Source organism: Salarias fasciatus, chromosome 9, assembly GCF_902148845.1.
Source record: "Salarias fasciatus chromosome 9, fSalaFa1.1, whole genome shotgun sequence".
In the NCBI taxonomy this organism is placed as follows: domain Eukaryota; kingdom Metazoa; phylum Chordata; class Actinopteri; order Blenniiformes; family Blenniidae; genus Salarias; species Salarias fasciatus.
Window position 1 is genome coordinate 20,091,357 of NC_043753.1, and position 17,002 is coordinate 20,108,358.

Here is a 17,002-nt window from a genome sequence, read left to right on the forward strand (position 1 = left end):
GGTGATTGGCAAAAACATGTCAGGGCAACATCAGCATTAATGAGCCATAATCGACGTAGGCCTAATTAGCAGCGCTTTGTACTTTTACGCAGGTTTATCATCATTAGCCAAGCCTGGCTTGATATAGCGCCCAATATGTGGGTGGCATAAGTGTTTGTTTATCGTGTAGACACGGAAAATAGTTACATGCTACACCGGCCTCGGCGGTGGGATGTGTTTCGGTAGGCCTACATCTCCCATCAGGACTGTCTTCCAGGCTAATTAGATCTCAGAAGGCTCTGGAAACGGTGGAAGGAAACATGCATATCTAAACAAACAGTGGGTGTTTGGAAAGGGGGAGCGTTCACTTATCTTCGGCGCAATTATACATTCAAATCAGGACTAATAAATCATCTATCAATGGGACTATTACGACCCATCAACAAAGGTTTAACACCACTTCTGCGCATTTTAGCGGCGTCAGCGGGGCCGGCGCTTGACGTGCTTCAGCTGCCACTTTCCAAACTGCGTCCAAGGCAGGACCTGCTGGAGAGGGCGGCGGGTTTTTTTTCTATTCTGACACTCCGCTCTCTGCTGATCCCAGGGCATGGCATAATTAATGAAAATATTCATCGATCATGTCTTCTTCTATCAACTTATTTGCATATTTTAGCATGAAGCTACTGAGTCAACTCCCTGCTTAATAATTCACTCTCTGTTTTCCCTTTCTGTTGTCATCTCAAGGTGTGAGCACGCTGGGTATATTTTCCCTCATAAAGCCGAACGGCACAATGAGAGGGAGGAATTATCCTGGTTGTATTTAATTGAGTTTGACCAGGTCCCTGCTCAGTGTCGGTGTAATCTCCCCGCAGCACTGTAGTCTCTCTCCCGGGGAGACAGAGGAGGCCGATAAACTTTGAAGCCTGCGCTGAGAACCTGCTCGCTGCACCCTCTGCATTATTCATGACGCGGGGACGAGAGCATCTTCAAATGGCCTGTCATTTCCTTTTACCCTCCATCACAATGGCCATATGCTGCACACACAAGGAGGAGGGAAGGAATGAGTGTGTATGTGTGTATGTGTGTGTGTGTGTGTGTGGGGTGGGGGGGGGGTACTAAGCCCAGCCAGCAAGAACACACTCATGCTAGCAGATGCATTCAGAGGTAAACCCACACAGGGGGGGATGTGTACAATAGGAAAAGCTTGGGAATTCAGAAATCTGCCGTGGCACATTTCAATCTTGTGCCATTCAAAGCTAACCTCCTCCCACTGCCGACACCGCCGACACCCCACGCAGCCGTACCGCCGCCGCAGCGAGCGGCGCCGTCCCCCGTACTCCCGTCTGCCGGGAAGTCACCAAAGGACAAACAAAAGGGAACAATCAAAAGTTTTCTGCAATAATTTTAAAGATACCACAACAAGTTTTTTTTTTTTTTCCCCCGTACGTGTGACATCTTTGAAGAATTACGCCAGTATAATTGCTCTCGCAGGAAAAGCAAAAGATGTAAATCTCTCACAGCGAGATGCAGCCACTTATTTATCTGTTTTTTTTTTTTCTTCCGCAGCTAAACAAAGTGCGGAGGCGTAATCATTGTTTGAGTGTAAGTCGCACGGTCGTCAGTTCCTCAATTCTTCTCCTCAGATCCATGACATTTTGTCAGCCACCCCGGAGTCCTTTCAGCCAGTGTTGCACGCATTATTTGTATTTACAGAGTTTGTTTGCGTGACAAAACCACACAAGGCGCGTCCCTCAGAGGTAATTGGGATTGCCGTCATTTGGCCTCCCTAATGTCTGCCATCCGGCATTAACATATCATTAGTTCTTTCTGGGACCGTTCACTCAGAAAATTGGAGGTCTCCATAGACCCCGGCTCCATCAAATGGCAACAAAAAAATAAATAAATTAAAAATGCAGCTGACACCTTTTCTTTGTAGTTCTCAGGCGAAAAAAAAGGCAGGTGTGGGAGTGAGGATGGTATTTCAAGGTGTTCTTGATTACACTCATTTATGAAACTTTTGTGTTTACGGCTGCAGCAACGAGAAATCATTTACTCCTCGCAATGAAAATTACTGTCATTCCTGTCCTGACCTTCACCTTGAAGAGAGAGAGAGAGGAAAAAAAAATAAAAGAGAAAACTGTGGTGACAGATTGTGGGACGTGATAAAATTGTAGACGACTCTGGGAGACTGACGTGGCTTTTCCCTCCGATAACGCCGGGCCTAAAGTGATCCGTTTAACGCTATTGTAAAATCCATGTCCTTGTTGAATGGTTGAGATGAAGTGTGCTGCGTTGATACCTAATGACAAAACATCTGGTCGATTGTTCCTCCTCTGTGATGAAATTGCTGGAGCTTCAGCATTTAGTCTTTGTAAATACCTTGTTTTGACACCTATAATGGCACGAAGCCTAACTTGTTTTTGTTGCTGATGCACACACTAAATAGGTAGCTGTTGTAAAGTCGAGCGCCTCGTCTACGAGGTAATTAGAGGTTAAAATTAAATCCAGATAGAGACGCGAATGTGCAGTGACACAAATAACTCGCTAACTGGTTTTCTCGCACGTTTCCCGCACAGATCATTCATTTTTTTTTTTCTTTTCAGAACGAGCGCTCCTGGAAACACTATAAGCCCTCAAGGTTTTATTGTCTTTTCCTTCACTGAATGTGTATTTTCTTCCCATTGATACCAGATTTGATAGACATGTAATTACTGGCTCAGAGGGGCTTTTATTTCCTCCAATTTTTCACAATTGTTTTTTTTTTCTATGGTCAACAAAACAGACTATCTTTGTTTATTTTTTTGAAATTTCACTCCAAACTAGTGCTGTACATGGAGATGTATGGAAAAAAACAAGAATTGATCACTTACCTATCTACATAGAAATAATCTCCCATTATTTAATTGTGTTTTCTTTTCAATTCCCTAAAGAACTGGTAGAAGGTGAAAGTTCTGTTCTGTTTTAACTTGTAGATGTTCTAAAAAGATGGTGAAAATGATCTTTGCTCTATTGATCGGTGTAGTTTCAATGCCACAAGTAGGTGTACTTATGGGAACAGTCAACTAGACACTTGAATATTATAAAAAAAAATGTTGATATTAGAACAACAAACGAAGAGATTAAAAATGGTTTTCTCGAGCCTTGTGAGTTCTGTTACCTTCCTTTGAGGTCCATTCGATCTGTATTTTGGCTCTTTTATCGCAAACTGCATTATAAGTTGATGTGTTCACATTACTGCCAAGTTCAGGGATTTTCTGGGTTTTTTCTGACCCTCCAAACATAAACTGGGGCTGCTGGAATAAAATATCTATTCAGTGTCATTGAATATGAAACCAGCATGTGATCGTGTTCATTTCCAATAAAAAGCAGACTTGGCCTTGAACCATACAAATGATACTTGAAGTTCATTTAGAAGAAAATGTAGTTCTATAGCCAGATGAGTGTGACACAAATGAATGGTCTATCGTGCAAACGCCCGTTCCTGTTAATGACGGCTTGGTGAGCGACATCCGCTTGTTGCAGCGGCGGACTCTCCCTCATTGCTTTGCATTACTCCTCTTATCACAAACTCGTTACCAACTCAGTCAGAGAGAAAAGTTTGAGCCTCGCAGGGTTCCTTGTATCAATCAAGCACGGGAAAATATCCTCAAGGTTGCCACATAGCTGGCAGCTAAACAAAGCTATCTGGCCGGGGGACAAGATGGAGCTCCTGATGGGCGCATCAACACATGCGAGCACTAAGTAAATATTTCCCATGGACGGCCGGCAGAAAGTCGCTGTATGTTGGTAAAGGCTGTCTAATCCCCGCTGGTATGTGTTTCGAATTCAGCAGACAGAAGGAAGCTGATCCAATTCCCTGCATCCTGCAGGACACAGATCTGCATTTCCTCTGCACTTTGATGAAACAGCAGCCAAGCTGTCCGCCTCCATTAACAGCCCCTCTGATTTTACACCCGGCTCTGACAACTCGGCGTGTTTGTGGGTTTGCTCCGACGTGTGCATGTGGGTGCACAGAATAAATATGTTGCGCCGCATACGCCTGTGAAGTACGTCAGGAGATGTTTAAGTTTGCATTGCTTCGCGGAAAGCAGCTTGAGGTATCATGACCGGGACACGTCGAGCTTATTTTTAGCACGTGTGGACAGGCTGAGATGTGTTAAAGGTTACAGAAAAACACAAGATCTCAGGTCTCATTTGCAGCCACATTAATCACAATATTATTTCCCAACAGAGATATAGTAACGATGGACGCAGCTTCTGGAACCTGTCGCACGACTGTTTCTGTTGGGGTTTTACAACCTCACTGGTGTTGTCAGGATAAATGAGTCCATGCAACAGAAAGCACAAATATAAATAAAATGCAAATCCAAGTTGAAAACTTTGTTAAATTGGCAAAATTTAGACCCTTCTGTTCTCTTCAGGGCTGAAGTCTGAGGTGTCGTCATGCCAAGATCTGAAGAGCTCTCTGAGGCCTGGGGAAGAAAGGTTGTGGACGCCTTTGAGTCTGGCAAGAAATTCAAATAATCTCCAAACGATTAAAAAAATATATTACAAGAAAGAAAAAAAAACTAATTTGCAAGTTATGTAGATCTGAAAATAAATAAATAAATAAATAAATCAATGCAGGGACCTGAATACAAGATGCCATTATAATAGTTACAGTGTCCTCAGGTTTAAGATTCTTTATCATCCGAGCACGAAGAAGCCTTATGGCCGAAGAAATGAAGAAAGTGAAGTGTAGTGTAGTTTTTCTTTAGGAGACAAAGTAACGCCTTCCTGAAGGCCTCAAAGAGAATTCCTGACTCATAATGTGATGTCTGCAGATCTGTGGAGGTTTCTGGATCTTTCTTCTCCCGGGCAGAGCTCAGGTTGGCGAGCCGGACTCCAATCATCTTGGAGGAGACTCTTATGAAGCCATTCAGGCAGTTTCTGTCCTCTGCAGACAGATGAGGCTGAGAGAGAGGATGAGGAGAAGAAGAGGGTCTGTAGAGCAATCGCTTCCACCTCAGTGCATGTTTGGAATCGTGACCACTGCTGCAATCTAAGAGCCGGATGAAAAGCAACGTGGGATTTCAATGAAAATCCATATTTGTTTCTGATTTATGACAGACTCGGTGGCTTGAATCAGATTGGATATAACGTTGTGGTATGCACTGCTTACATCAAAATAAAATAACCGATTTAAATCATAATAACACATATATGCTGCACATTCACGGCCGTGCTGTCGCTTCAGTAATATTCTATATAACAGATTTTTCCGGCACTTCTTCCAAGTCGGTACAAATGCTGTGAGACTTTCGCTTTGACACCAGCAGCTGTAAGAGCCACCAGCCGCAGACAGTCAAATCACACTGGGAGACTTTTTTTTTTTTCTTCCTTTCTTTCTTTTTTGAGGGGGCCTCTCATCTGTAGGGCCTAATTTGCCGGGACGGTCAATCCTGGACACACCGACATTCATTTGAACTCATAATTTCCCTCACGGTGGATTAAGTGATTTAGAATAACCTGGAGCTCTTTTTGAAATCTTTTGCCTGGCTCAAAGGCATCCGTAAGCTTTCTTCTGATGGCCTTAGAGAGCTCCTTAGATGTTGGCATGATGACACCAAGCCTCAATAGCGAAAAAGAGAAGAGGAGCGGACCCTAAATGTCAGAGGTGTGACTGAGACTGGTCGTATGGAAAGTACTCTCCAAGCTCTCATGTCAGGGTCTGAACTTTTCAGTGTAAATTGCTCCGTGATTATATTGATTTCAGTTTAATTTGCTATGATTTAATTTTTTGTTTAATGTTGAGCAAATTTATATGAGCAGATATAGATGTCTGTCTCTTTCCTCCATGCTCGATCTGCCCTGTGTCGAACCTTCGGCTGGATACAGAAAGGATGGACAAATGAGTTTCTTTCCAGTTGCTTGCACTCAATTTGCAGACTTTTCTCTCTTTTTTTTTTTGGTTTCATTTAGGAAAAAAAATTGGTAACGAAAAAAAAAACCAACTGTCTCAAACAAACAGCAGCGTTTTAAACGGAGATTCCTGCTGCTGCTAAAGATTGAAGCTTAACTGCCTGCAGGACTGTGTCAGCAGGAGAGCGGGCATATTAAAACAACAGATGGCAGTATATTTATTGTTATGTGCTGTCATCTCTTAATACGTGCGTTATTAGCCTGAGACAAGGACGCCGTAGTGTAGAGCCAGCTCTGCTGTTTCACCACAAGATTTTCTAGGTCACATCGTTCCAGCGCGGCGTCGGTATAAACATGGCTGCTGGCTGGAATACTCACACTTAAGGGTCTGTTAAATGCCACGTGAGCTTGTCACACTTATGCAAAACAATGATCCACACAGCCTGAAGGGCACGGCGGGAACGGGAAAAAAGGCAAAAGACACCGGGGCACATTTTTTGCTCCGGCTCCATGACGGCGCGCGTATACGCGGGACGGTTAACTATGCTAAATTGGGCCGAAATTGGCCAATGAGTTCAGACGTGCTTGTAATGTGGCTTAAATTGCGTGCCCTTTCAGGCAGGAGAACAAACCTCCTCAATGTCAGCGCTCTCTCTCCCACATGTTGAGTGCTTAGTTTGCCATGCAGCGCGAGATCTCGGCGCCTGTTTAGTATTCACCCACTTGAGTTTCCTAAAGGTTACCAAACCTAATTAGACATTTATGCGGGATCTTCAAAGGTCCCCCCGTTATTAATGATGTGCTACTTCTGAGGACTGCATCGATGGCTTTTTTTTTTCCTAACTCGAAGAGCACACTCCTCACAATATGCGCATACACAATGGGGACGCGCCAACATCCAAAATGCAAGGAGGGACTGGTGGCTGGCTGGTAGCGATTACTAAAACTGCTTGCTAAGAGTACTACACTAAAACGCTTACACACACTTATATATAGGCCGAGACCTGGAGCGGCAAAGCGCTCCTGCAAATTTAACCTGAATGAAACTAGTACAGCTGAGCTCATTTAAGTGGTAAATCAACTATTAGTGACAAAACTAATCAAACTAGTGAAGTATGCCGTCACCTCACTGATTAACCCACAGAGACCTGAGACAATTAGTGTGTGTGTGTGTGTGTGTGTGTGTGTGTGTGTGTGTGTGTGTGTGTGTGTGTGTGTGTGTGTGTGTATCCCGTTAGGACTTGTTGTAATGTGTTTTTTTTGTTTTCAGCTTGATGCATGTGATTTCACTTTCCCCCATGGGATTCCTGCAGATCATGGAGCGTTTCGCTGGATACAGGTCTTAAAAAAAGTATGACAGGCTTACCATCCGGTTTTACTGTGTGTAGTTTTTTTTTTTTTTTTTTTTTTTTTTTTACTTTCAGCAAATACAAATTTATAGAGTTGCACTTAAACACTGTAAACTAGTAAGGAGTCAAATTAATCACGCAGAACAAAATGACAGGAACCTGAAAACTGTCAAAGTATCTTTAATCCATTAGTTCATACATGCCTTCATAAATAGGGAATATTGAGCCTTTGTTCCAGATTGCTTAAAAACCTGGAAGGACATTATGGTAATTTGTCGATTTAAAACATACAGTGAGATTTATATCTGAAAATGTTTGCACTGCGTGACTGTGTCTCTATTGGATGTGTTATGAAAGGGGGCTCAAATCCCGGTCACAGGCTGATCCTCAGCTGGCCCCCAATGACTTTTTGTGGTAAACTTTGTCATATTTCCTCTGTTGTGCCTCTTCTAAAGCCTTGCAATGTTTTCTAAACCTCAGCTGAAGGAGAATTCAGATGTATTCTGATATACTAAATAGATTCCTCCGTCAACAAGTCCAGCTTCTTGGAATCACAATTAATTCTGTACTTGAGGGCTTTCAGCGTTCCGTCTGAACATCTTTTGGTAAACATGAGCAATAATCCACTTATTGGAGTGTTTTCTGCAATATTCTTTCTTGGTCAGTGAATGTCTGTTTGTCTCTGTCCTGCAGTCTCTGCTCTGGTCTTCCTCCGTCTTCTATCTGTCAGGTCTGGGCTCTGTTGGCTCGTTTGCTGTTCAATGTCAACTTGTTTCTTTTTCTATGTCTGTCCCGTCTTTTTCTCTCTTAATATCCAGTTACCTCTAGCAAATCCAAAAGGTTTCCTTCTTGTATCTTTGTCATAGTTTTTCTATGTAATTTTCAGAGATATAAAACTATCACAAGATGATTACGCTGTAATTGGCTGTTCTGGCTGAAAATTGAATGGAATTTTTTATTGTTTAGTGCGTGATTGGGTCAATCTCCAGTTCATTTTCAAGTTTTGTTTCTATGAATTATACTTCAAAAGCCTTTCTTTTTCAGGACCCTTTCTTTTGTATAATGATGCAATGATATGAAACTTTTTTTTTTTTTGGAAACACTTACACAGTTCTTCTCGAAGCCAATTATGTGTATAAAAACTGTATTTTAAACGCATCAGGTACTTTTAATCCTTTTTATTTTTTTGGTAAAGGCTTCATTTTTTGTAAATCCATTGTTCATTTTGGTACAAGGTGACTTTGTCACCTCAGGCTTCAACACACTCTCAAAGGAGATTTAAACATTAATTTTTAATCCTACACCATATTTTATAATGCTTAGCTTCTAAAATCAAAGTGACAAGTAGGTCATCCATTAAATTTTGTGAAGGAAAAGTATGAAGTTCATATACTGGCAATTATGAAGTGAAATGCTGTACCTGGGTCAATATACTTTTCACTTGGTCTCTTTTCGGCTTGTTAAAATGTGGAGCTTGGAATTAGATAATGCCGCTCTTGTTTTTAAGCATTTCATCAAAATCCTCTGGAAGAAAGTGAAGGAAAATTACTTCAGTGAACTACTTAAATTCTGCCGTCCTCTCAGAATGATGCCAAAGATCCTTGGAAAGGGTAAAGTCAAGCTCGCGTCGGTGTCAAAACTTAAGTGCTTTCCTCAAAACAAGAAGAGGACCCTGGCCCTGTTTCTCGTGACCGCAATTAGAAATTACTTTGAAAAAAAAAAATGTAAAAGGGAAAAGAAAAAAAAAAAAGAAAGAAAGAAATGTTGCTCCAAAGCCAAGAGACACCTCGGGCCTCTCTCTGCCGCAAATATGATTAACTAAATCTGATGAGGAAATTATTTTGCAATGTAATGTAATTATGCACTCATGTTTACACCAAGCCTCAGCCGTGTATTAGGTAAATGTAGTTGACAAGACACCCCAAATAAAATTCAATTTCCATTTATTATTTACATTTGGACTTTAATCAATTATGAATGACAGCTAATTAGTGGTGTGCAGGGGCCATCGCTCTCCGCAGTGTCAAAGTCAACTAAAGCTACTGTGTGTCAGGGAGTGTGGACATTGACAAAAAACCTCTCAACACTTTACAGATTTACGTGTCTTTTTGCTGAGGAGACTTCACTAATCATCTGTGAAAGTGTGTGTGTGTGTGTGTGTGTGTGTGTGTGTGTGTGTGTGTGTGTGTGTGGGTTTGATAATAATAAGGCGAGTGAAAATGAAGAGGAGCTAAACTGTGTAAGTCATTTCTCATTTCCGTGCTTCGCCGCCTGTCAGAAGAAAGCCCTGCATTTTGAATGATGGTTCAGACAACAAAAAGTGAACAACAAACCTTGTGGCTCCGAGGAGGGAAGTGGAGGGAAAAGAAGGAAAGAAAGAGAAGACGAAAAGTGCCAAACATTCTCAGAAAAATGACAAATACACTGCTCTTTTTCTTTTTTTTTTTCTTCAAAATGACCCAACTGGCAAACAAAGAGAAAACCAAATATCAATGCTTTGATAATACGAGTGAACATGCCCTGAAAGTGAAACATAACGGAGAAAAGAGAAAATACCTATACAGTTGGCGCCCATACAGTTTGAGAAGGACCTTTCAAGGGGCTGATTTAATGTGAGAGCATCAATCCTTTAGCAGCACAGGGCCTTGACAGCAAGTGAAAGTAATCTCTTCTTTATTAATGGGACTTTTCACTTTGGACCCGAGGCCTTTGGTATTCCATAATGGTAGTTTCATACTACAGACCTAAGGAAAGAACAATATGAAATCAGATCAAGTGGATGTGTTGTGAATGATAAGTGGAAAGTATTTCTTTGTAAGTTCGGCGGCGCCCTTCGAGTAGAGGGAAGGAGAGCGAGAGAGAAGACGAGATGTAAGACGCTAAACTGAGCACAGCTGAGTTTCACTCGGTGGGAAAGTGTCATGTAATGTGCAGACGGGGTAGAAACCTTCCTGGTGTGCACCGGCTTAAAAGCCACTCTCAGTTCAACCCCTTCGATTTCTTTCAGCGGGCCTCGATCAAACCAAAACAAACTCATGTAAATCCAGAGTTCAGCACAGAAGCAGCCTGTGGGAAGCTCTGCGGAAACCTTTTTTTTTTTTTTGACCCATGACTTCTTGCATACTTTTTTCTGTGAGCTCTGGTTGCTTCTTTCGCTGCTTGGGTCCAGAAGAATTGGAGAGAGAGAGAGAGAGAGAGAGAGAGAGAGAGAGAGTGTTATCCTGTTCTTCATACTCTGGAACTGAAAATAGAGGCTGACTTTCCTCCATGCAGACACCTCTGGAAGAAAAATTGATAACGATATTAAAATATCACCACTTACAGCAAACTAGTTTTTTTAAAAAACACATTTAAACATTAAAAAAAAAATTGGAATTCAAATGTCAAGCGCTTTCCATTAATTGATTTTATTGCAGAGAGATGATATTAATAAATGGGATTACACACATTTAAAAATGATCTGTTCGTGGGCCGTACTGTGGATCATGTCAAACAGACATGCAGAATAACCCAAACTATTGATCTAGCGTTTAGCCTTTGCCTTCATGAATATGGAATAGTAGGCTTGTGCTGCAAATGAGATGAGTTTAAAGCTCAAAGACTGATTTTTAACACTCAATGTGATTCATAGTGTTTGAAATTGTTTTTGACTTTGTCTTATCTTGAAAGAAGGAGGAGCAGATCAGCTTTTAGCAGAAACATTTCCTCAGCTGGCCCTCCGTGACTTTTATTTGTGTTTTTTTTATCATAGGGTGTCTTCAATTTTTTCTGAATATCTTCTGATGCTCTTTTCTCCTCACAGGTTTGACTTTGTAACAGATCATTTTCTATAGGCTCTTTCTATTTTTTAATTTAGTTTTGAGCCCATTTCAAATTTATCTGCTGTAATCTCTCTGAGAACTCTCTCTACCGACACGCTCAGCTTCATGGTATCAGATTTACTTGTGATTACGTGGGCCATAGTGCACACGAAAGTCCTTATTTCACAGTCATTCATGGTATTACACTCACTTGATCAGCTGCAAAATGCACTGAAAAACACTGAATGTTGAATCCTAGCGAGCAAACACAGAAACAATAGTTTACAGCAGATGTTTTTGCATTAACATGGTCATTTTCACTTTAAGCTTTCATTTTCATTACAAAGACCCCTGTGCTGTCTTTGCTGCTGCTGAAGCTCTCTGAAGTTCCACACTTTTAAAACCTCACGGTTTTATAGCATGTATAGGTTTTTTGTTCTTGTGTTTGTTCTTCTGAACTGATCACAGCCTTGTTTCAGCTGCATCGCTTCCTTCTCTGTCGCTCCCTCATGAGCTCTTCCTTCATTTGGTTACCTTGGTGTATTTAATCTTTGCATTTCCCTCGACTCTCTGCCGCTTTTGTCTTGTGTGCTTTTCTACTCCCGCTAACTTTTCTTGTTTTTTTCCCATGACAGCGTCTCTTTTTCAACTCAGTTGTCCTGTTTCCTTTCTGTCGGCGGTTTTCGTAACTTTGCATCTCTTTATTGTTGAATAACACCGTCTCCCTTCAGTTTGACCTGCCTCAGTTGTCTTGTGCTGGGATCCTGTGGGAGTCGTCCTGACAACATTGTCTTGAGTGACGGCGTCTGATATCTGTTTTTACTAAACTTTGAGTTATGCAGTTGAATCTGTTCAAAGGACACTTAAGCCTCTACTGCAGACTGTAGAAACACTGAAAGAGAACTAACTACTCCACAAAATATCCGTTTTTAGCTCAATTTATGCAATGCTAAGATAAAATAGTGGATCAATGATGTTTGTCTGATGAGATGATTTACTGTTTTTACAGATAATGTGTGAGACCCCTCAGAGGTCTGTACCTTTGGCGAAGCCCCGCCCCCTTTAGTTACTGTTTTTTAAATGGTTTGGGCTTTTTTTTGCCTGATTATTGTGCAGAGAGATTGTATGCCTTTTCCACGAAGCGTTTACAGAACAGATCAGATCCATCACAGTTCTTACTCACTGTTGATAGTTGTTTATGAAGTTATCAGATCAAAGATCAACTTGACATGTAATCTCGGTTTGGTTCTCAGATTGTCTGCTGATGGATCAGATGTCATCTCCGCTTTTTACAGAGACCGCTGGAGCATTTTTCTTAAGAATACCTTTGGATATCTGAATAAGTGGAGCCCACCTGGTGCAGCAGATTTCACACCTGAGTGCTAATGGAGTCGCTGTTTTTCTGTTCACATATAATCTATCGCACTGTACTTGGCCCCAAAACCAAACTGTATCATTGTGTAAAAATACCTGCATCACCTACTTTTTACAAGTGTGTTGAAGAGGAGCATCTTGTGTTCATCATACTTAGTCCTTTCACTCTCTGCATGTTACTAATCATGCATCCTTTCTCGTCTTTTCGTCTCTTTTCTTGCCCACTTGCAGTCATTATGTCTGTCAGGCTTTTATTTGGATGATTTACGTTGTCTCCTTCAGTTTTTACGGACCAACTTTCTCAATAAAGGTCGCCTTTTGTGCATCCAGCTCTGCGCTCGGGTCCTTTTCCACCCAAAAGTCGAGCCGGATCTTTCAACTCCTCAAAATAATCCTGCTCACGGCGCCATATCAAACTGTCAACTGCCTTGTAAAGGGTGCCACTTATTACACCCCAAAAGCGCCACCAATTAGCTTCTGACGAGCAACAAAACAAGTTCCCAAAGTTTTCCGCATGCCATTACTACTTATTAATCTCATTTCAAAGTGTGACAATCCCCGACACGCGACGCGGCGAAGCTCATTAATGAACCAGAATAGCAAACTCTCATATGCAATAACTTGCAGGAAATGTATTCTGTAAATCCTAAAATATTAAAGTTTGCATAATCTTTTCACACACTTTGCTGTCAGATTCCACTCCGGCGCACGTGCCGCGGCGATGGCAGCCAGATTGTGCGAAAGAGTTCAAAAAAAGTCGTTTCTGCTCTGGTGAGTGTATTTTAATTAAAGTCATTATGTTGTTTGCGTCTTTTCATGCTCAAATACCTTTACTCCGACATCTCGGGGTTAATCGCTGTAAAATGTAGGAATGTTTGAGCGTATATTGACAGTCCATTCATGGTCATACAGACATATCTAATCTTAATCTTTCAAACATTCTGCTGTATTAGATGGACTGGATAGAAATCGGCGGCCTCTCTTCTTGCAAACATGTCTGGGCCAGATTTAATCAATATCAATCAGCCACGCAGATTCTTAAAAATAGACTTTCAAAGCCATTGCTCCATGGTGGACAATTGGATTCTTTTCAGGAAAGTGAATGTGAGTTTATTACATTTCTTTTTAAATAAAACGTGACTTACTGTTCTGCCCACGCCAGCCTGTTTGCTCGGCTGTGCTTCATTAGTGGCTTCAGTAATATTCAGGTAATCATACTTGATTGTGAATATTCCTGTGACTGGAACTTTATGCACGCTCTTGATTGTCTTTGCAGTAATACCCGTGATTTCTTTATGTTTCAGACAATTTGCTGCGTCTGAGCAGAAGAACCAATATCTTTTGATTATGCTGTACGACTCCTGAATTTCTCCCTGAACAGAGCCTTCAATGGAATTGCTCCATTATTTTTTAACCTGTGATTGGCCTCCTTTCAAATTACTGATATTTATAAAATCCACCTGAAAGGAACTTGCAGTAAAACCTTTCCTGTTTTGGCAGGAAGACCGTCTTCAGAAAATTTATTAGGTCATTAAAGTTGTTGTATTTCCATTTTCGCCCAAGTGCCAGTTTGGCTCGGGGGACGGCAGCGTCAGTCTCTTGGTGTATTTGTTGGTTCTTCTCCCACTTTGCTCCACACTGAACTATCGCCACAACTTAGTGCAGAGACGGCTCTGAAACTTTAAACAGGCCTCGGTTCTCAGATGCTGTGTTTGGTGAAATGGCACAGCCTCAGACCATAAAACTCTGCCTTTGAATCAAACGCTCCTGCTAATTAAGCCCCTTCTAAACCTGATAATTCATTTTTTGTTTTCCCAAGATCTTTCTGGACCTGTTTGAGCATCATCTGTTAGCAGCGCCTATCGTTTCCGGGAGCTTTGCATTGTGAGAATAAATGAAGAGAGAATGAAGATGGAAGAATGGGCGGAAACAGCTGAAGCATCGCAGCTCCAAACGTACACTAAAACAGCATAATGTTGCTCAGAATATCATCCAAAAAAAAATAAACTGATCTTCGCACTCTGTAATTATGTTCGCATTACAAATTGCACATGGATGATTTGTCTCTTTTTGAGTCAATCCTTAAGGCATACATGTTGCTAATGATTTTTTTTTTTCCCTCCAAACGGCTCCCAGAATCCTTTCAGGCATCTTTTCAATCACCTCGCAGTCTGCCAAATGAGAGTCCGTCTCAAAGACCCTCCAGTGAGCATTGTGGCGCGGCGTGATGAGTTTGGCACCGCGTTTGAAAAGAGGAGCTGAATCTATAACCTGTGCGGCGGGGGGAAAAAAAAAAAAAGCCGGGGACAGAGACGGTTGACGGAGAGAAATCCTCCACGTTGCTGTAATGGGTATAATTACACAAAGAAAAGGGCTGTTAGGTTAAATTACCCATGATGTTCACCATGGATAATGGCAGAAATTCAGAAGGTTAAATGACGCCAGGAGCTGAATGACTTTTGACATTAAGGTACCATTGAAAAGAGGAATTATAAGAGAGCCTTTACAGACAAAAACCAATACCCTACATGCTGGACTGTGGAGACAGGTTTGAAAAGACTTTTAAAAGGCCTTTTTTTTTGTGAACACCTGTGTCTTTAGAAGCCTTTGTCAGACGATGATTTAGTCTAAAAAGGACTGGCCAGATAGACTGTTTCTAACAGCGGAAGCTATTTGAAGCTCACTTTGAGCCTGGAAATCGTCCTGGGGAGTGCTGCACCAACTCACGCGACTTACAGCGGGATTCTGGCAATTAGTTGCCGTTGTCATATTGTCTCCCACCTCGAGTGTTCCGGCCAGTTTTCCATATAGTTTTTGTATGAGAAATCCCTCAATTAACCCTTTCTTCTGTCTGATTCAAACGTTCACCTTCGCAGACAACAAGGAGCCCAATTAGTGGCGTTGAGAGGATGAAGGGGGCGGGACCTCATCACCGCACAATTACCTCCAGTCACCCGACGAGCAGCCGCCCACACGGCTTGCTGTAGTGTTTGTCAAAAGAGAGTCATGCACTATATTTTCTGCCCTTTCTTCTCTCCACGGAGCTCCGGTTGTTGTGTTTCTCGAGAGTTTCATCCCCCTTTATACATTTCATATCAAGCCTTTGCAAACTTTCCTCTGCTTTCAAGCTTACTTTGCTGGAAGTTCTGCTGCCAGTCAGGCATGTCTCCTCTCTTCTGCTGCTGATTGGCTGACATGGACTCTCTCAGGGCTCAAACAAAAAGCAGAAACCCATATCATACAGCATAATACATGTTAAGCACTTGATATTTAATGGATACCCTCTGTATGTAAGTCTCTTTTTCATTAATTACAAGAGTAACGTCCAAACCGGATCTCTATTAAGAAAAAAATTTATGTGCGATACAAAAACGTTTCCAGACAAAATGCCACACAAAAAAGAGAAACTGATGATAATATTACAAATAACCTAGAATAGAGATGCACGGGTCAGTATTGGTGCAGTTAATGTTCTCATACCTACAAAACAAACCTTAAAATCAAACAAAACAGACCACTTGGGAATATTCTGCTCTGCCATGCTGATTATTGAGGTGTAAGTTGCATTATTAATGCTTTTTAACACCAGCATTGCAATAATCACTTCTGCCTTTTCAAGGGTTGTTTTGGTTTTGCAGCCTGTAAACAGACTTTTCTGAATCCTTTTTCAGCAGACGAAGCAGGAAGGAAACACTTTTCAGGAGGAAATCTGTTGTTCGCTTCCTGGCCGGTGCGGCACAAGACAGAACATACTGTGTATCCGCAGAATCACCTCACAAACAAGATGAAGAGCCATAAACCATTTGACAGGATCATGGAAAATAAAAAGGAGCCAAAAAAGGAAGCAGATTCTTGACTTACTACATTTACATAGTTCGATTCTGAGTTCAACATAGAAACTGCTGCCAAAACAATCAGTGTAATAAACTTGGCTGTTGTGTTTCCAGCTCATTTTTTTCCCTTCTAACAGGCTCTGGTGCACAATATGCTTCAAGAAGATTGATGAGGACTTGATTCGCTGAAATTCTGTTCTGAGAGTGTTAACTTGCATGCTCACTCAAATTCATTACACTTTAGGTCTGTGTGTGTTTTAAGGGTGATCGACTAAGAATAACACAGTGAGTGACCGCAAACACAAACAGGAGAGTCTGGATGAGAGTTTTGGGTGCATCAAGCACCGTTAACAATAAGGAAACAGTCGATTTTTTTGGGTTTGTTTTCTTGAGATCAATCTGGAGGGATTGTCGGAGAATTGCAGCAGCTAAATCTGAACTTTGAACTTGAACTGAGAGATGATCTGTTACAAAATCAAAGCTGTGGGGAGAAATAAGAGCTGCAGAGGAAATTCACAGAAGCTTGTTAGAACTAAAAATGGGAAACGATGAAGAAAACATCTTCCAATAAATTCCACAAATAAAAGTCTGGGGGTGAAGAAATGCTCCTCACTACAGTAATAACGGCATTTCTGCTGGCGGCAGAGCCAATTTGCACCTCTGTTTTAAACATGTTAAAACACACACAATCGTGAAGAACACAGACCTTTTTAAATGGCGTTGTGTGTTGTATGTTAATCTATGAGCATCACCCCCTGCTGATGTG